The sequence below is a fragment of the Molossus molossus genome, unplaced genomic scaffold, assembly GCF_014108415.1.
Source record: "Molossus molossus isolate mMolMol1 unplaced genomic scaffold, mMolMol1.p scaffold_m16_p_1, whole genome shotgun sequence".
Lineage (NCBI taxonomy): Eukaryota > Metazoa > Chordata > Mammalia > Chiroptera > Molossidae > Molossus > Molossus molossus.
In genome coordinates this window covers 33,008,183-33,029,691 of record NW_023425344.1, presented here as the reverse complement: position 1 = coordinate 33,029,691, position 21,509 = coordinate 33,008,183, and positions in this window count along the sequence as shown.

The following is a 21,509-nucleotide window of genomic DNA, read 5'->3' as shown; positions in this document are numbered from 1 at the left end:
CAGACAGCAGGAACAGGTAAAACTTACTGATACGAAGACATAAACATACCATTGGGTTGATTTTGCTAAGAGCAGTGTCATATAAGTCAGGGTTGCTACACAGGGTGGGGCACAATAGGTTTATAGTTGTGAGTATGTGAAAAACATAGTTTATTCTTGTATTATTATTTATTAGGTATTGTATTATTTTTCAGAAAAGCAACTATAAACCTATTTTTGCCAAACCCTGTAGTTTAAATTTTCAATATACAATTGCCATGAATTTGAGATGGTTTTGAAAGTATTCTTGTGGCAATAAAGAACTATGTTTTGCAAACTTGCTTATCCTATACCATTAATTACACTGTTGTGTAATATGACTTTTCTTGTATCTATGATAATAGGACTGAATTTTTTAAAAAGCGGTAAATATGATGCAGTATAAATTCACTCAAAAATTATATTTGTGGTGAGCAATTGAATATCCTACCTCTACCTTGAACTTGAAAATATGTTGATAGGTCTATCCTGCGACCTTAAAACAATAAATATATAGGTCTTAAGCAAAGTAGTGCTATGATTCTGTCATTCTTGGAGTAAAATCTTTGTCAGCAACAGACAATTTTTTAGAAACAGAATTATTTTCCAAATATATTTTATAAGATGATTCTAAGCTAGTTGAATACATTCTTATTTATTCTGACAGAAATTTTAGAAAACTGGATATTTGGGAACATCACAAATAATATTGTTATAAGATTGCCTGGTATGTGGGGATCATAGTGAATTATCATAAAGAGTCACCAATCTGCCCTGGCCAGTTTGGCTTAGTGGTTAGAGCATCAGTCTGTGGACTAGAGAGTACTGGGTTCGGTTCCCACTAAGGTCACGACCTCGGTTACAGTTTGTCCCCGGTCCTGGTTGGGGTTGTGTGGGTGGCGGCCACCCGATATGTCTGTCTCACAATGATGTTTCTCTCTCTCTCTCTTCCCCCATCTCTCCCTCCCACTCTATCTGAAGATAAATGCAAAAATGTCCTCAGGTGAGGATAAAAATAAAATAAATTTTAAAAATTAAAAAAAAATAAAGAGTCACCAATCTTATCACTTAGAATTTCTGAAAACTCAATTGCCATATAAGAAAATGTTGAGCATCATTTATTTATTCTACTCAGCAAATCTGATTAAGCAATTCTTAGTTTCCACCAGGTTGGGGAATGGAATTGCACCCAAAGAAAATTTTAATTCCAACACAGATCAAGTAATTCATTTTGAGCACACATTGGTTTCCTCTTGCCAATACAGGCAATTCAAGCCTGAGGCTCAGGATAATTTCCTCTCATTTGGGTCTTTCTGTATTTACCAACAATGGCACATATTCCTACCATATTTAACTCCCATTTTTATTGCCAGTACTTCTTGGTTCTGTATTTGACTTTTTCTCATTTACTTATTTCCTGCTTTACTCCAATAGCAAGAAAAAAAATATTTACAACAGCAGCAATTTTTGTTTCAAATACCTTGGAACACAAAGTATTACATTTCTCAAAATACATACAGAAATTAATTTGCATATAATGGAATTTTGCATAAGGGAATTTATGATGAGAAAATGATTTCTGCTTTAAGAAGAATTTCTAGGCCGGTGCATAAGCAGAGACTAACAATGAAAGCTCCTCCGAGCTGGAAAGTAGCATCCCACATCAATCTATCATATCAAGAATAAATATATATGATAGTGAAGAGGATTCTTGGAACCTGGGGAAAAGGAAATTAAGACTCAGCCTCATAATAGGTTATCCTCTCATCTATACTATGTCTTTATACAAGTTACTTAGACGTGAAAATTGAGTGATTCACATAAAAACCCTAATATGACCCTTATAGTTGCTAAATATGTCTGTACTAAAAGGTATAGAAAATTATTTCTTCTACACTGTTGGTTCATTTTCAATTAATTTTGTTTGTAGGGTATGTAAAAGTCCAACATAAAATATATCCTTCTCCCCCATTTTCTGCCATTAGATACATTTATCTAATTTATGTATGATAGGTACATTTATAACTTGAAAGATATTACCTGATTAATGCAATCAACTGCAATATTTTGGGCCCATGAATATTTATATTTTAACAAGGTCAATATAAGTCTATGTAAGTATGCTAAATTTCACAAACAATTACTGTAATATAAACAGTTTACTTAAAAGTGTAATAACCTGAGAACAAATTTTACTTTTCTCCCATTAGATGGTGAGCCGTTCTAGGCAAAGACTAATATGAGTTGGTGTCACTGTGTCCTCAACACTTACAATCACCCTGGTATGTAATGATGTTCGCTATATTTTTTTTTTTAAAAAAAGAATAAATGAATGGAATGTATAGTTCCTCAACTGCCAAAGCTTTAACATTAAGAGAGTCAGAACCAAACAGGACACATTTTGATGCTCAGGTAAAATAAGATTCTTTTTGGCTTCTGATTGCATGAGCAGCAAGTAAATTGATTGCCAATAGTGAGGTGAAGGCCTAGGGGAGGGGGGTGCATAGGGTGGAGGAGCGTGGAGAGAGGTAAATGGCAAAAAAGGGGAGTACATCTGTGATACTTTCAATAATGAAGATAAATTAAAATAAATGAATAAAGGAAAATAATGGTTTCAAATTATTAATCTCTAGAGAAACTGTTTTACAGAATCATAGCCAGGTGGAATTCTAAAGTAATGAATTTAGATACCTCAATGGTAGAAATAGAATTTAAAACTGGTATTACCTTTGTGTTTCATACACCTTTGGGACCGCTAAGCAATAAGCTTATCAAGGAAAAATAAAAATATAAATGCATTGAGATTAGAGACTATAATCAGTTTTCTTAAAATAAAATAAATTATTTCTGATAATTTATACAAATAATGCAATGTAGTATATATTTCATATTATGAAAATATGAAAAATAGACAAAAATGTTGTGAGAAATATTTATATCTTATTGTAAATAAATAGACTTTCCATCATCATGTTTGACTATTTCTCTTTTATATTGTATGAATTACTCCACCATCTATATGACAAACCTAAAAAACTGTGTTCTCAAATCTAAAAAGCTACTGATTAGCAAAAGACTTTGAGGTGCCATTTACATCTTCATGATGTTTTTTGACTTAACAACTGATTCAGCGTGTTGTAAAAATCTCTGAAATGGATTCAGGGTCAGAAATGTCTAATGGACGTGGTGATCTGGTGACAATGTGAAAAGCAACTAGAAATGTCATACACTGCTGCCATCAACTTAGAGCATAACCATTTTGAAAAAACAGTGTGACATTTTCTTATAAAGTTGAAGACACTCTTACAACCTAGCCCTACCATTTCTCAATATTTTCCCCAAGAGAAATAAAAATATATTTTCATGAATTGATAGGTATACAAGTATTGGTAGCAGCTTCACTTCCAATAGTCCAAACGGAAACAACCAAACTTTTCATCATTAGGTGAAATTTTACAAAACCATGGTCTATTAATACACTAGACACAATTTTACAATAAAAAATGGATTACTGCTACATGTGGTCGTTATGCTGAGAGACGGAAACTAGTGACAATAGAAGATACAGTGTATAAATTTGACAGGAAAGCTAAAATTAATCTCTTATGGGAGCAAATGAGAGGCTTCCTAGGGCTGTGTGGGTACCTGGGAATGGAATATTTCAGTATAATGAAATTTCTCTAAATTTTATTTGCATTGGTACATACTCCCCCCCCCCAGAAAAATTCAAGAAAATATACACTTAAAATGGGTGTATTTTATCGCATGTAAATTATAGCTTAATAAAGTTGATTAAAAATGATGTCCATCTTTGATATAATAGGCACAACTATAAATATATTTTGCAAAAGAACATAGCTGAATATATACATTTAGGTAAAAATGAGAATTTAAAACCAAAATGATGATAACATTACTGAGAACATTTTTGAGAAGTTACCATGAAAAGTATGGTAAGGAGTGTGGAGTGCTTATCTTACAAAGACTTCAGATGTAGTATTAGCACTTTTAACTTTGACCACGTAAGGCACCTGAGAAACAAAAAGTTTATAACTGAGGAATAAGAATTTTATTAACTTGCTCATGTCCACAAGATTCTCAATATTGAATCAAGATATAAAATCCAGACTTGTCTGAATTTAAAGCCCCAAAACAATAAAAGCTGAATAAAGGCTGAATCTGTAAATAACCTTAAAGAAAACATAGGGGGAAAATTCCTTCACTTGATGTTGGCAATGATTGTTTTGGATAAGACACAAAAGCATAAGCAGCAAATGGAAAAACTGACAAGTAGTACTACTGCAACTACACCCAAACTCCGCATAGTAGAAGGTGCAGAGAATCAGCATGAGAGAGGTCCAAGGTGACTGACGGGAAGTCCTCACTGCCGCACGATTCTCCTTCTCACAGGAGGCATTTTCTGTGGCATTTCTCTATTTAATTTTTTTTTTTTTATCCACACCTGAGGACATTTTTCCATTTTTTTGTTCAGACAGAGCGGGAGGGAGAGAGAGGAAGGGAGAGAGAGAAAAACATCGATGTGAAGGGACACATTGAGTGGCTGCCACCCGCACGACCAACCAGGGCCGGGGACAAACTGCAACCGAGGTACGTGCCCTTAGCGGGAACCCAACCAGGGTCTCTCTGTACTGCAGGCCGACGTTCCAACCGCTGAGCCAAACTGGCCAGGGCTCTCTATTTAAATTTAAACATGATATTTTGTTTTAACAAAAGTCAGGAATCCCTTTCAAGGGATGTCACGGGTATCAACTTATGAACATTCACATAGATCTGGATGATGTTTCTACTTCACAGCAAAGATGAGTTTTCCAAAGCCAGGCATGAAAAGCATTGATTAAGACATTTTTAATGCAATTGCAAATGAGTGATAGGTAATTTTCAAAAATGGAAAGAGTCATTCAATGTTGAAATAAGTATATCAAGGGCATAAAAGTGGTAAATGGTGGAGAGCTTTCATCTGATTTCAGAACCCTCTAGTAACCACTATAAAGCACCACCTGGAAACATGAATAATTTTGAACATTACTCTTTATTATATCACACACAAATATAATAATGTTCACAGCTATTTGTATTTACTAAGCAACTTAGATTCCTTTGTATCATGTCCTTGGATTAATTTGGACTTAATATGTATATACGTTTCTCTCATTATATGCCATCTTTAGGCAAGAAATCAGTCTGATATGTTTATTGCAGTTTAATATATTATATCAGCATTCCCAGTCTTAGGTTCTTAAGCTTTCCTTTAATGTTCTTTCATTTAATCCACAATGCCTGGCACCTATGAATTCTCCACTACTTTTGAGCACTCAAACTTAATGATAGACTCAATTTAGATCTATTTCATTTGATTCTCTTATCAATGCCAATAGTAAGAAAGCTCAAATAGGGTTTTACCAAATTTAGAAGGCAAAAGACAAAAGAAAACTTACATGAAATCATATGCTATATTGACAAGTTTACTTGAAAGAACCAAAACAACATGTCCGTTCTGGGAATGCATTAACTTTATTTGCTGTCTACACCCAATACTGGATATTTTCTATTGTTAAACATCCTGGTGTTAAGTCACCATATGTATCAGTTAGGGTTGACCGAACCTATTCTTCAAACTAGCTCCCAAGAGCCATATGCAATAAGAAGGAAGAGTTATAGCTACAGGCCTAGTACTTGTAGAAATTGGAAGTACTTTTGTGTGTCTTGAAATTATACCAGTCAATAGAGTCAATATCCTGGGGCATTAGAAAGAGGAAGTTTACTAGCAGACTGCAGTATAAGTAGAAAATACAAAAACAAAATGAGCAATAAAGCAAGTGAGTGCTGTCGGCCAAACAACAGTATTAATTCAAACAATGGAACAAAAATAGACATATGTCAAGAAGCTTCCATTTTTATAATCTTCTTCTCTTACAAAGAGGAGTAACATTAAAATATTGTGAACATTTTAAGAATATATATATAAACTTTTTAAGTGTACATATTCTTTGGTCCTCTCTTATCATTCTTGGAATGTATCCAAAGAATGCAATCATTCTTTGTGCAGGTCAAACACAATGTCTGACATTTGGTAAGAATCCAAGTTTTTTGCTGCATGTGGAGACTGAGAACCTTTCAAGGAAGCAGGCATAAGCTTGGAAAAACACTTTTTATTATCTGCCTGAATGTTCAGTATTATTTCATATATTCAACCTATGAACTATGAGATTCAGCCTCTAAATGTGACATGTTATCACATAAAAGATCCATTAGAGAACTTTTAATATTGTTCCTACAATACAGATGCGATTATAAATTTATGTGTGTCTTTGTTGCTCTTTAAAATAGAATTTAGTACCCTGGCTGGTTTAGCTCAGTGGTTAGAGCATCAGTCTGCAGACCAATGAGTCACGGGTTCAATTCTAGTCAAGGGCACATACTTCGGTTGCAGTTCGTCCCTGGCCCTGGTCAGGTTGTGTGGGAGGCAACCAGTCGATGTGGCTCTATCAGATCAATGTTTCTCTCTGTCTCTCTCTCTCTCTCTCCCTCCCACTCTATCTGATAATAAGTAGAAAAATATCCTCGGGTAAAGAATAAAAAAAAAAAAAAAAGAATTTAGCACCCAGCTGGTGTGGCTCAGTGGTTGAGCATCGATCCATGCACCAAGAGGTCGTTGGTTTGATTCCCAGTCAGGGCACATGCCCAGGTTGTAAGCCAAATCCCCGGTGGGGCCATGCAGGAGGCGGCCAATCAATGTTCTCTCTCACTGATGTTTCTATCTCTCTCTTCCTGTCACTTCTTCTCTTTCTAAAAACCAATAAAGGAAAAAATAATAATTAAAAAATAATAATAAAGTAGAATTTAGCAAAAATTTCAGTCTGATATCAAGTAAGCAAAAGTTATCCAATAAAGAAAAAGAATATGAACACTTTTACTGAGTCTCCCAGAAATTCACTCTTATAAATGTTTGAAATAATGGAAACTATTCTGCCTAAAAAAGGCAATAAGAAACAAAACCAAGTACACTGGATTTATTGTATTAGTGATACAGAAATGATAATAACAAAACCTGCACAGGTAAGTGAAAGGTCACCAATGAGAAGAAATAATAATAAGGTGATTTTTTTACTCAGTCATCGCTTTCTATTTCACCCTTTCATGCACAGATTCTTTTTACTGAAATGAAGCTTTTGAGTTCTGTTTAGGAAGCTGCATTTTAACACCTTCATTAGAAAAGAGAGATGAAGCCCAGCCAGTGTGGCTCAGTGGATTGAGCATTGTCCCGTGGACTGAAAGGTCCCGATTCGATTCCTGGTCAGAACACATGCCTGGTTTGCAGGCTCAATCCCCATTAGGGGGAGTGCAGGAGGCAGCTGATCAATATTTTTCTTATCGATGTTTTTATCTTTCTCTCCCTTCCTTTCTCTCTAAAAAGTCAATAAAAACATATTTAAAAAAAGAAAAGAGAGATGAAAAGAACTATTCTATGACTAGAACTTTTCTCCAAGAAAGTCCTCAGAGCCAACATGGTTAGAGAGTTTTATCAGTAAGACATTCCATCCACCTAGATCTGCACTTGGCCATAATGCTTGAAAATCATAGCACCTGGCCGATGTGGCCCGGTTGGCTGGAGAGTCCTCCCATACACCAAACAGTCACAGGTTTGATTCCTGGTCAGGGCACGTACGTAGGTTTCGGGTCTGTCCCGGTTGGGGCACGTAGGAGAGGCAAACAATCAGTGTTTCTCTCACTTGGCTCTCGCTCCCTCTCCCCACAACAGTAAATATATTCTCTTCGAGTGAGGATTTTAAAAAATCATAAGGTAAGATTATGTCACAAGAAAAAGTCTGATGGGGTTTAAAAGAAAAAAAGGAGGCATAAAACACATTTTAGAAACATTCTCTCAAAATGGAGTTCTTTAAGGCTTGAAATGTAAATTATTAAACATCTAACTAGCATATTAAGTTTTTTAAGGTTTTTTTTTTTTTGGTATCCTCACCTGAGGACACTTATCAACTAACTAGCATATTAAGTTGTTTTTGTTTTGTTTTTTTGTAGTATCCTCACCTGAGGACACTTTTCCATTTTTTGTTCAGATAGAGTGGGAGGGAGAGAGAGAGGAAGGAAGGGAGAGAGAGAAACATCAATGTGAAGGGACACATCGAGTGGCTGCCACCCGCATGACCCAACCAGGGCCGAGGACAAACTGCAACCAAGGTAAGTGCCCTTAGCAGGAACCGAACCCGGGTCTCTCTGGACCGCAGGCTGACACTCTAACCGCTGAGCCAAACCAGCTAGGGCTTAAGTTGGTTTTAATCTTTGACTTTTAATAGCACAAGAGTGAAATTCCAATCGCACTTTGATTATTAACACAAGGCCGAATGCTTTATAGTGGGCCTCTTATGTCACGATATTTTATATTCTGAATCTGAATACTTTGGTTTATAAGTTGAATATATAAATTAACTTTGAAAGTTGAGGCCAAAGATAAATTATTTTTTTCCACCATTATGCCTGCTTCCTTAAAATTTTCTTGATATTTCATATGCAATATGGAGCAAAGAAAAGGCAATGAAATTTGGGGAACCAAAGAAAATCTCTGGCATGTAATAAATTGTAGCTTATAATATATCAATTTGGGAAAGTCAAATATTATATATATATTTTTTATTTTTCAGGGATTACAGGTTGACAAATTGAATGCCTATAAGGAAGTTATGATGAATCTGCATTTTTAGAGACATCCTATACATCTGACACAGCAGTATGTGTATCAGCAGCTGTATTGTTTTTCTGAACAAAGGTCCGCTTTTGTCATTGGTGGTCAGAAAACAGAGATTAGAAGAGAAAACAGCAAACTGTATGTTTGTATATATTGCCGAGTGGAGTTTCAAAGTCATATACACATTTTCATTATATCATAAACTGTTGATCTAAGACTGAAGCAATAATGACTCATATCAGATGGGACTGAGTTGCAAAAATCATGGTAGATGCTTTTTCCAGAAAGAAATGTATACTGCTTCACATTGCTCCCAGCACTGACTGCAGGACATCCCATTTCATGTACTACTAAGAAAGATAAACTGCTGCCAGGTAAAAGTGGGAAAATGGAGTTAGGATTGATGGAACACAGTCGCCCAGTGCAGTCACACTGCTTACAAATGGACTGCCAGTGCTGGGGGGCTTCCCAGGAAACCATCCAGCCCTCAGGGGCATCTGCCCCTACAGGGAAACTACAGTCACCAAATCAGGAAACTGGTAAGCATGGCGCCTCTGCCACAGTTGGGTCAACGCCATCCTGACTGCAGAAGCTGCCGAATCACTGAAGTGGTGAATGGAGGCCCCTGTCAATTCCTCTGCCACATTGTGCACCACGAGAATGAACGTCTCGTTCCTTCTACTTTCCCGATTTGGAAATTCAAGTCTCACTGCAGTGCGTCTTATTCTCAGACTGAAACCACATCTGGAAAACTAGCTGAAAATGAACTCGGAATATACAGTTCCAAGCTGTCTATATTCTACAATACAGAATGAAACATAAAGAAGGTTGGAGGTTAGCCCTGGCCAGTTTGGCTCAGCGGTTAGAGCGTCGGCCTGCGGTCCAGAGAGACCCGGGTTCGGTTCCCGCTAAGGGCACGTACTTCAGTTGCAGTTTGTCCCCGGCCCTGGTTGGTCGTGCGGGTGGCAGCCACTCGATGTGTCCCTTCACGTCGATGTTTCTCTCTCTCTCTCCCTTCCTCTCTCTCCCCCCCCACTCTATCTGTACAAAAAATGGAAAAATATCCTCGGTAAGGATAAAAAAAAAAAAAAAAAAAAGAAGAAGGTTGGAGGTTAAAATAGACATTGCTTCAGCTGAATTCCACTCCTTCCATTCCGTGTTTGGTTTCAAGTGTGTGGCTGACTTTGGAATAGAATATAGGAAATGTGGCCGGAAGAATAACGCTCCCACTCGCCACAGACGCCCACATCCTAATCCCTGGAATATGGGAATATGTTATGTTACATGGCAAAGTTAAATTAAGGTTGCTGGTGAGATTAATGTTGCTGATCTTAGATAGATATTCAGGTGGGCCCAAAGTAAATACAAGTGTCTATAAAAGTAGAACAGGTAAGCAGAAGAAACCAGAAGGAGATGATTATAAAACACTAGCCAAAGATGTTACACATCTGACTTTGAAGACAAGGAATGTGGCTGGCCTCTGGAAGCTGGAAAAAGCAGAATGAATGCCATTCTGTTCACCTCTTGATTTTAGCCCAGTGAGATTCATGTTTGACTTCTAACCTATAGAAAGTTCAGATAATAAATTTGCATGTTCTAAATCACTGTGCAGTGGTAATTTGTTACAGTTGACAACAGAAAACTGACAGGAAGTAAACAGTATGATCCCTTGCTTAGACAAAGGTATTTGTCAAATGGTTACTCTGTATCAAGTAGCATTCTAGTTGCTTAGAACATGTACCATAATCTGAGTTCTGAAGGACCTGGCAATCTAATGAAGAATAGAGATAAGTAAAGAGAACATTACAATATATTGTGATTGATGTTATAATAGCAATATATATTATAAGAACATGAGTGGTCAAGGAAGTTTGTGGGAAAGTCATATCTATATGCCTAGAAGGATATATTGCTGATACTTGTTCAGTTCTTATGGGGGTAAGCACAGAGGATACTATGGAGTTCTGTCATATGCAGAACACATGTGAGTGGGTTGTTGTTTTTTTCATGCTAATTGACTCAAGTTTTGCAGAGTGGGAGAGAGAAGAGGTTTCTTGGGACTCTGATTTCTTTGTGCTTTGGAGAAAGTTAAGGGTATGATGGGTGCCCTTTTATATCCATGTTAAGTTTTCAGATATCAAGTTAAATGATCCGAGAGTAATAACGTCTTATATGTGTAATAGGCTTCGCCGCTTCTATCACATTCATGCTTTGACAAATCAGGGAACGTTTCTTCAGCTTTTTTATTTAAGTGCTGAGTGATTTGTCCCACTGCTTAAAAGTCAGTAATAGACACTATTACGTTATTAGAAGCACCTGTAATGTGCCTAAATGTGTCCTTCTGGGCCAGTGCATTATAAGAGAGACTATTTCAGTTCCATATTAATACTTTAGGATTTTTTCCTAGTATAAGCCACTTCAGAAAACGTTCCCCTGTAATTGCTGCTTTGCAGAACTGTCATCGTAGGACTTCCAGGCTTCTCCCCCCTCCCTTGTCATCATTAAGAGCATCTGAATAAGAAGGAAGGCAGCTAATAAAATGCGGAGAGGAAACAGACTGTAAAGATAAACCTCTGGCAAATAAACTATCCAACTGAGTTATTTTTCTTCTTTTGTTAATGCCTCTTCTTGAAAACGGAAATGATTTTCTAAATTTGATAAGTGATTATTATTGTCATTGGATTCTCATGGGTATGTTTGCTTAGAATAGTTTCATAAAATGTGCCATAATCTTAATTGTTTATCATAAACTCATAAAATATAGATTAATGGAACTATTTTTTGTGCCTACGTTTACTACTGATCTCCCAAGTCTTATAATCAAAGCAGGTGGAAGCTTGGAAGTTGGCCCCTGTGGTGGTTAAGAACTTGGCCGAGGGCCCAGAACGACTGGGTCTGAGCATCCCCGCTCAGCCTGAGTCACCTTGGGCAACTTTTACTGCGTCATTTTCCCCGTGTCTTAGGGGTTCATAATACTTTCTTCAAAAGGGTATAAGCAAATACTAAATTTTACTTAGAATTGTGCCTGCCGTGTAATAAGTGCTAACTGCTTATTTGTTCAATAAGTAAAATGGGAGGTGAATTCAAATGGCCTTAATTAAAATTCCACAGCCTTTATGTTCTGCCATTTGATGTGTAGACACAACTGGGATATTTTCTTACGCCTCCCCTCCGTCACTCCTTCCAGGTTACGAGCTGGGGAAGTGGTGGCAGGGCACAGACCCCGCGGAGCGCACAGGCTCGGGAGGCACCGACACCACGCGCAGGGGCGGGATGGGTGAGCGCCGTGCAGGGCGAAGCGCCAGGGCCGCTCTTGCTGACACAGGACGTGGTTGAGTGAAACATATTTTCAGGTAAAAGGTAAAAATTGCAGCCAATCATCCAAAACTTTATCAAAATTTAAACACTGGGTATTCTCTGAGGACTGAGTCATGCTGTGTGCATGACACGACGTTAAGGTGGGCACCACGCCAAACAGCCTTTCTGCCAAGAAGTCATGTACAGTGAACCCAAGCGTCTCTTCTGCTACAAAGAGTTCATTTTCTCTAGCATACAATTTGGATGCAGAGTGTGATGTTAGTACTGCCAAGTGAAAAGAAAGCATGATTCAACTTTATTTCTCCAACACTATGATAATCCATTCTTTTAAACAATTTTAGGGGTTTTATGGAACCAAAATTTTTAAGTAGCTACTATGGGGGGAGAAAAAAATTAATTTTCCTGCAGGAAAAATAACCATGGGCAAATGGACCAATTATCCTATACATTTTAACTATAAAAAGTTCATTAAATTTGAAAACTCTGATGAATCTATAACTGGCAAGAATACAAGCTTTGTGGGCTACCTGCAAGATTTTTTAAAAATGTAGGCATTGAACTTTATTATTATTATTATTAATCCTCACTCAAGGATATTTTTACATTTATCTTCAGACGATGTGGGTGGGAGGGAGAGAAAGAGAGGGAGAGAAACATCGATGTGGATTGGTTGCCACCCACACGACCCCAACTGGAGCTGGGGATGAACTATAAGCCAGGTTTGTGCCCTTGGCCAGAATCGAACCTGGGACTCTTTGATCTGTGGGCTGATGCTCTAACCTCTGAGCCAAACTAGCCAGGGCTAGGCACTGAACTTTAAGAACAAACTCTCCTCTTCCCTTCTCACAAGTATATTTGAAAATACATGTTCTTAGGTACAAATATAATGAAGTCCACACTGTAAGGATCACTATCAAATCTCTCACATTTAAAGAAAAAGAGCATCAGCAAGGAGAATTGTTCCCATCACATTCAAAGGGCCAGAGAGGTGTAAGAAAACCATTACAGTTCTTGTTCTGTACAGTAATGTGACTCTCTCTTCTCAGAAATGGAGAGGGTCAGGAAAGGAAGTACTTCCTGTACTGGGCAATGTTCAGTAACAGAAAAATACAACCTCTCTTGTTAAGACCAAAAGAGATGATTTACAGAATTACTGTGAGTGCTGGGGGATAAAAAAAAGCCACAAAATCAAGATCATGCTTTATGGAAAGACTCCCAAAGCCACAAAAGAGAACGAGCCACCAAAGAGCCACCTCTTCTGCGAACAGGAAGCCACCCCCTGAGTTGAGACACTAATCTTAGAAGTGTTTCCTCTTTAATCCACACAACAGTTAGAAAGCCCTTCCATGACCGAGAAGCTAGTACTGCTGCCACCAGCTTTACAACCGTGTAGTAATGACCATGATTTAAATGGATGTTCCACTCAGTCCTCTTGCCTGTATTGCTGCTGTCTAGACATCGATACCTCTGTTAATTGTCCTGTAAGATAAATAAGCCTAATACTAAATAAGAAAATGAATAAGTTTGCAAAATACTGTTTACCAGCAGAATCCTCAGAAGTAGCAACTGTTCAGCTTCAGCCTCACTGTGTACTCTCTGAACTGCATGCGGATATTTCCAGATCACTGCAAGCTTAACCCGCAAAGGAAGCCAGCAAGGGTGGTTTTCAGTGCACCAGCCTTTGAAGCTCAGGAACTTTCCTTAGGAAGAAGTCAGAAAGGATGTCATAAATCCATGGACAAATTCACAACATCTTCCCACATTATGAATTTTGACTAAAACATCTTTTATAATTAATACTTATTTTTTGATGCCTCCTAGGAGACTGGTGTGCTGTGTATAAATGTTCTAACCTCCAGGCGATTTGACCCATTCACAGTCCATGCTTGTGAAGAGCCAGGAAGGGGAAACCTAGCCCTATCTCAAAAAATCTATCCAAATCTGTTTGTTTCTTAAAATATAGTTCGTGAGTATTTATACAGAGATGTATAACAGTAGGTTTACAGTTCATATGAAAAATAAGGCAATGATTAATAAATAGTAATACAAGAATAAACTCTTTTGTATACACATAACTGTAAACCTACTTTTGCTAAACCCCTCTATGAAGGAGAAATGTCTAGAGACACCTGACTAACAAAAATAGCTATTATCAATCATTAGAGATTATTTTTTATTTCTCAATTCCTGGAAAATGTAGAGTGATAGGCAGAATTCTAAGATGACCCCTAGATTCCCATTCCCTGGGGTACCTGTTCATCTCCTCCTCTTGAGTGTGAGCAAGGTACAGATATGATGGATTTCACCCTCATCATTAGATTACATTAAATGGCAAAGGTGAAGGTATTCTGCACATGGAATTAAGATCCCAAATCAGTTGACTTTGAGACAACAAAAAATAAAAATGAAGGTTATCACAGGTGAGTATGTTTTAGTCTGGGAAAGCTTTTTTTTTTTTTTTCCAATCCTCACCCGAGGATATTTTTTTCCATTTTTTGTTCAGATAGAGTGGGAGAGAGAGAGAGGAAGAAAGAGAGAGAGAAACATTGACATGAAAGAGACACATCGAGTGGCTACCACCTGCACTACCAACCAGGGCCGGGGACAAACTGCAATTGAGGTACGTGCCCTTAGTGGGAACCAAACCCGGGCCTCTCTGGACTGCAGGCCGACGCTCTAACCCCTGAGCCAAACCAGCCAGGGCTGGGAAAGCTTTTAAGAAGGACTGAGTCCTTCAGGAAAAGAGATTCTCCTGCTGGCTTTCAAGAAGAAAGCTCTGTATTTTGAGAAGCGGGCACTGTAAGTTGGGAGCCTAAGGGTGGCATCTAGAAGCTGAGAGTGGTCATAATCTATAGCTAACAAGAGAACAGTTATCTCAGCCATACAGGTGCAAGAAAATTTGTGTTTCCAACAACTAATGAGTTTGGTAGAGGACCTCAGATGAACCTCAGATGAGTTTGATCTCCCGGCCAACAATTCGATTTCAGCTTTGTGAAACCCCGAGCAGAAAACCCAGCTAGACTACGCCCAAATTCCTGATCCACAGAGACTGTGACTTCATAGATGAGTATGTTTTAAGCCACTAACTTTGTGGCAATTTGTTATTCAATAATAGAAATTAATACATACATTGAAAAGATTTTACCAAGACTTTCAAACATGTATTATTTACACATGTAACTTTTTAACTTGGAGGCACTTTATTAAAGTCAGTAAGAAAGAATTAAGAATAAAGCTATTTGAACCGAAAAATGGCAGCGGAGTGAACGGAGCTACCCAGACCGTCTCCCAGAACCAAACTGGAATTACAACTATAACACAGACAAATCGACGGGAAAAACCAACAGAAAAGCAGCTTGCGAGGACCATACAACGAGGGACACTGACTCCATCCCGGTAGGCTTCCGAAGGCACAAGACGGGGCTGGGAGCCCACTTTCGGCAGCTCGGCAGCGGCCTCAGCTGGGAGCAGCGCCCTCGGGTTACACTCCCAGGCGGCTCCACAGTGCAGAGCCGGGACAGAGGCTGAAACAGCCACAGCCACTTACCTTGGGCTCCGGCAGAGGGAGGGCAGACTGGACTGGAACTGTGTCGGGACATTCGGGATTTGGAGGGCGCTCAGAGCTTTGGCTGAGTGCAGCCACTCAGGAAAGTGGCCACATTGCTCCTTCCCAGGGCTCAGAGGAGAGGCAGCAGCCCCTCCCTCGGAGTCCAACCCCACCCTGTGGGCCATTGAAGTGCTAATTGAGGCTCACTAACAACCAGCATCTGCCCCACCCTCCTGAAAGCCCCTTGGCTGAACACCAGAGGGAGTTTTTCAATCAACTGACAACCCAAAACTCATCAATTAACCTAGACTGCTAGCCTCCAGGCAAAAAGCTAGAGGATAACAGTACCTTTCCTGGGCGGGCAACTTTAACCAGGAAAGTAAGACTTGACAGTGGTGTTTAACGTGGGTCCTCCCTCGCTCATCTAAACACAGGAGAGGGAGTCACAAACAGCAGAACACCAACACCCACAGGGAGAACTTGACAGGTTCCAAAGCCCTCAGTGATAGCCAAAATGGTGAAACACAGAAACAGAAGCCAAATGAAAGAGCAAGACACCTCCACCGAAGATGAGATCAATGTGGAGCAATTAGGCATGTTAACAGAGCTAGAATTCAGAGCCATGATCTTGAGGAAGCTGAACAGCATGAGTAAGGACATAGAGACACTGAAAATAAGCCAATTGGAAATTAAAAACCAACAAGAAGAGATAAAAAATGACATATCAGAAATGAAAAACACATTGGAAGGTTTAAAAAGCAGAGTAGGGGAAGCTGAGGACCGGATCAGTGAATTAGAAGACAGGGTAGAAAAATTCAACCAATCAGAAAAACAAAAGGAAAAAACTATTAAAAAACAGGAAGACAGCTTAAGAGAACTATGGGACAACTGGAAACGTAATAATATTCGCATCATAGGAGTCCCCGAAGAAGAAGAAAATGAGCAAGGGATAGAGAATATATTCAAAAAAATAGTGAGAGAAAACTTCCCTAATTTGGTGAAGGAAGAAGGCATTCAAATTCAAGAAGCACAGAGAGTCCCAAGTAAGAAGAACCCAAACAGGCCCACACCAAGACACGTAGTAATTAAAATGCCACAAATTAAAGACAAAGAGAGAATCCTAAAAGCAGCAAGAGATAAGCAACAGGTTACCTACAAAGGGAACCCCATAAGGCTCTCAGCTGACTTCTCACAAGAAACACTACAGACCAGAAGAGAATGGCATGAAGTAATCAAAGTAATGAAAAACAAGAATCTGAATCCAAGACTACTCTACCCAGCAAGGCTATCATTCAAAATAGAAGATCAAATAAAGAGCTTCCCAGACAAAAAAAGGAGAAGGGAATACATTAGCATCAAACCAGCACTGCAAGAAATGTTAAAAGGACTGCTGTAATTAGCAGTAGAAATGGGAAGAAAAATAGAACCACACTAAACAAAAATGGCAATAAATAAGTACATATCAATAATCACCTTAATCGTAAATGGATTGAATGCTCCCATAAAGAGACACAGAGTAGCTGATTGGATAAGAAAGCATGACTCATCTATATGTTGTTTACAAGAGACCCACCTCTCAACAAAAGACTCACATAGGTTGAAAGTGAAGGGATGGAAAAAAATTTTCCAAGCAAATGGAAAGCAAAAAAAAGCTGGGGTAGCAATTCTCATATCTGATAAAATAGATTTCAAAATGAAGACCATAACTAGAGACAAAAACGGCCACTACATAATATTGAAAGGATCTATCCAACAGGAAGATATAACCTTGATAAACATATATGCACCCAATATAGGAGCACCAAAATATATTAAAAATCTTCTGGAGGACTTCCAAGGAGAAATCGACAACAATACAATCATAGCAGGGGACTTCAACACCCCGTTGACAGCACTGGATAGATCCTCTAGGCAAAAAATTAGCAAGGAAACAGAGACTCTAAATGAAGCACTAGACCAAATGGATTTAATAGATATCTACAGAGAATTACACCCCAAAACTACAGAATACACATTCTTCTCAAGTGCACATGGGACATTCTCAAAGATAGACCACATGATAGGACACAAACTAAATCTCTACAAGTTCAGGAAGATTGAAATCATATCAAGCATCTTCTCAGATCACAATGGCATGAAACTAGAAATCAATTGCAACAAGAACATGCAAAGACATTTCAACACATGGAGGCTAAATAGCATGTTATTAAACAATGAATGGGTCACCGAGGAGATCAAGGAAGAAATTAAAAACTTCTTGGAAACCAATGAAAATGAACACACAACAACACAAAATCTATGGGATGTAGCGAAAGCAGTTCTGAGAGGGAAGTTCATAGCACTACAGGCCTACCTCAAAAAACAAGAAAAATTTCTAATTGACTGTCTAACCTCACAACTTAAAGAATTAGAAAGCAAACAAAAAGAAAACCCCAGAGCAAGTAGAAGGAAGGAAATAGTAAAGATCAGAGCAGAAATAAATGACATAGAGACCAAAAAAACAATTCAAAGGATCAATGAAACAAAGAGCTGGTTTTTCGAAAAGATAAACAAGATTGATGGACCCTTAGGTAGACTCACCAAGAAACAAAGAGAGAGAACCCAAATACACAAAATCAGAAATGAAAGAGGAGAAGTAACAACCAACACCACGGAAATACAAAAGATCGTTAACAACTACTATGAACAACTATATGGCAACAAATTCGACAATCTAAGTGAAATGGACAAATTTCTAGAAACACACAGTCTCCCAAAACTATTCCCGGAAGAGATAGAAAACTTGAACAGACCAATAACAACTAAGGAAATTGAAGAGATAATCAAGACTCTCCCAGCAAACAAAAGCCCAGGCCCAGATGGTTTCACGGGGGAGTTTTACCGAACATTCAAAAAAGAACTAACACCCATTATCTTCAAACTATTTCAAAAAATTCAAGAAGAAGGAAGACTCCCAAACACGTTCTATGAGGCCAGCATAATTCTAATTCCAAAACCAGAAAAAGACACTACGAAGAAAGAAAACTACAGGCCAATATCCCTGATGAACATAGACGCCAAAATCCTGAACAAAATATTAGCAAATCGGATCCAGAAATACATCAAAAAAATTATTCACCATGACCAAGTGGGATTCATTCCAGGGATGCAAGGCTGGTACAATATTCGCAAATCAATAAACGTGATACACCACATAAACAAAGTGAAGAATAAAAACCACATGATCATATCAATAGATGCTGAAAAAGCATTCGACAAAATCCAGCATCCATTTCTGATAAAAACCCTCAGCAATGTAGGAATAGAGGGATCATATCTCGACATAATAAAGGCCATATATGAAAGACCTACAGCCAACATCATACTCAATGGACAGAAACTAAAAACATTTCCCTTAAGAACAGGAACAAGACAGGGATGTCCACTTTCGCCACTCTTATTTAACATTGTACTGGAAGTCTTAGCCACAGCAATCAGACATGAAGAAAAAATAAAAGGGATCCAAATTGGAAAGGAGGAAGTGAAATTGTCATTATTTGCAGATGACATGATATTGTACATAGAAAACCCTAAAGACTCCATCAAAAATCTATTAGACTTAATAAATGAATTTGGCAAAGTAGCAGGATACAAAATTAACGTCAAGAAATCGACGGCATTCTTGTACATCAATGATAAACTCACAGAAAGAGAAACTGAAAAAACAATCCCATTTACCATCGCGCCAAAAAAATTACGATACCTAGGAATAAACTTAACCAAAGAAGTAAAGGACCTATTTGCAGAAAACTACAGGTCATTGAAAAAAGAAATAGAGGAAGATATAAAACAGGGGAAGCACATACCTTGTTCATGGATTGGAAGAATTAACATAATTAAAATGTCCATACTACCCAAAGCAATCTATAGATTCAACCCAATCCCCATCAAAATACCAACGACATATTTCATAGAACTAGAACAAATACTTCAAAAGTTCATATGGAACCAAAAAAGACCCCGAATAGCCACAGCAATCTTGAAAAGGAAGAACAAAGTAGGTGGGATCACATTACCAGATATCAGGTTATACTACAAAGCGACTGTAACCAAAACAGCCTGGTACTGGCACAAGAACAGGCATATAGACCAGTGGAACAGAACTGAAAACCCAGAAATGGACCCAAGGCAATACGCTCAATTAATATTTGACAAAGGTGGCAAGAGCATACAGTGGAGTAAAGACAGCCTCTTTAATAAATGGTGTTGGGAAAATTGGACAGCTACATGCAAAAAAATGAAACTCGACCATCAACTTACACCATACACCAAAATAAACTCAAAATGGATAAAAGACTTAAATGTGACCCGTGAATCCATAAAAATTCTAGAAAAAAATGTAGGCAACAAAATTTCGGACATCATACGGAGCAGAATTTTCACTGATACATCACCTAAGGCAACAGAAATAAAGGAGAAAATGAGCACATGGGACTACATCAAACTCAAAAGCTTCTGCACAGCAAAAGAAACAATCATCAAAATGGAAAGGCAACCCACTGTATGGGAGAACATCATTGCCAATGATGTATCAGATAAGGGGTTAATTTCCAATATATATAGAGTGCTCATACAACTCCACAAAAGGAAAACAAAGAACCCAATTAAAAAATGGGCAGAGGAGCTGAATAGACACCTCTCCAAACAGGACATACAAATGGCCAAAAGACATATGAAGAAATGCTCAACATCACTAATCATCAGAGAGATGCAAATTAAAACAACAATGAGGTATCACCTCACACCTGTCAGAATGGCCGCCATCAACAAATCATCAAACAACAAGTGTTGGCGAGCGTGTGGAGAAAAGGGGACTCTAATACACTGCTGGTGGGAATGCAGATTGGTGCAGCTGCTATGGAAAACAATATGGTGCTACCTCAAAAAATTAAAAATTGAACTTCCATTTGACCCAGTGATCCCACTGCTGGGAGTATACCCTAAGAAGCCTGAAACACCAATCAGGAAGAATATATGTACCCCCATGTTCATAGCAGCACTATTTACAATAGCTAAGATCTGGAAACAGCCCAAGTGTCCACCAGTAGACGAATGGATTAAAAAGCTGTGGTACATATACACAATGGAGTACTATGCAGCGGTAAGAAAGAAAGATCTCTTATCCTTTGAGAGGACATGGAGGTACCTGGAAAGTATTATCCTAAGTGAAAGAAGCCAAGCAGAAAAAGACAAATACCACATGATCTCACTTATATACGGAATATAATGAACATAACAGTCTGAGGAATACAGTAGACCCAGACACATGGAAGTAGGGTACAGACTGACATCCCTCAGAAGAGGGGATGGGGGGTGGGGGGTGGGAAGAGATAAACCACAGAACTTATATGCATGTGTTCATGACCAATGGACATGGACAACTAAGCCGGGGACAGGGTGCAGGGTGGGGTGGGGTAGGGGGTGCCAATGGGGTAAAAAGGTAAAATATCTGTAACAAAAATTAAATAAAAATTCATAAAAAAAAGAATAAAGCTATTTCTTAATTATAATATATGTCTAACAGTATTGTACTTTATTAAAATATTTAATCTCTTTATGTTCTTTACATGTGTTAATATCAGAGTGTTGGTAAAACAAATGTATGTCATTCGATTTGCAGAAAGTGTATAATACATAATTTAATTGGCAAACTGAAGTGTCCAGTGAATTAACCTATTCAGACTTACTCTCTGTCAGACAAAAAAGAAAAAAGGTCCAATATAATTTTTCATTTCTAGTGTAAATGGTTCAATGTGACTCCTCAGCATTCATCTATTTTATAAATTCCAATTCTTAGATAAATACATAGTTAGTGTAGGCATAGATTCTTTTTAAAAAAATATGTTTTCATTGAGTTCAGAGAGA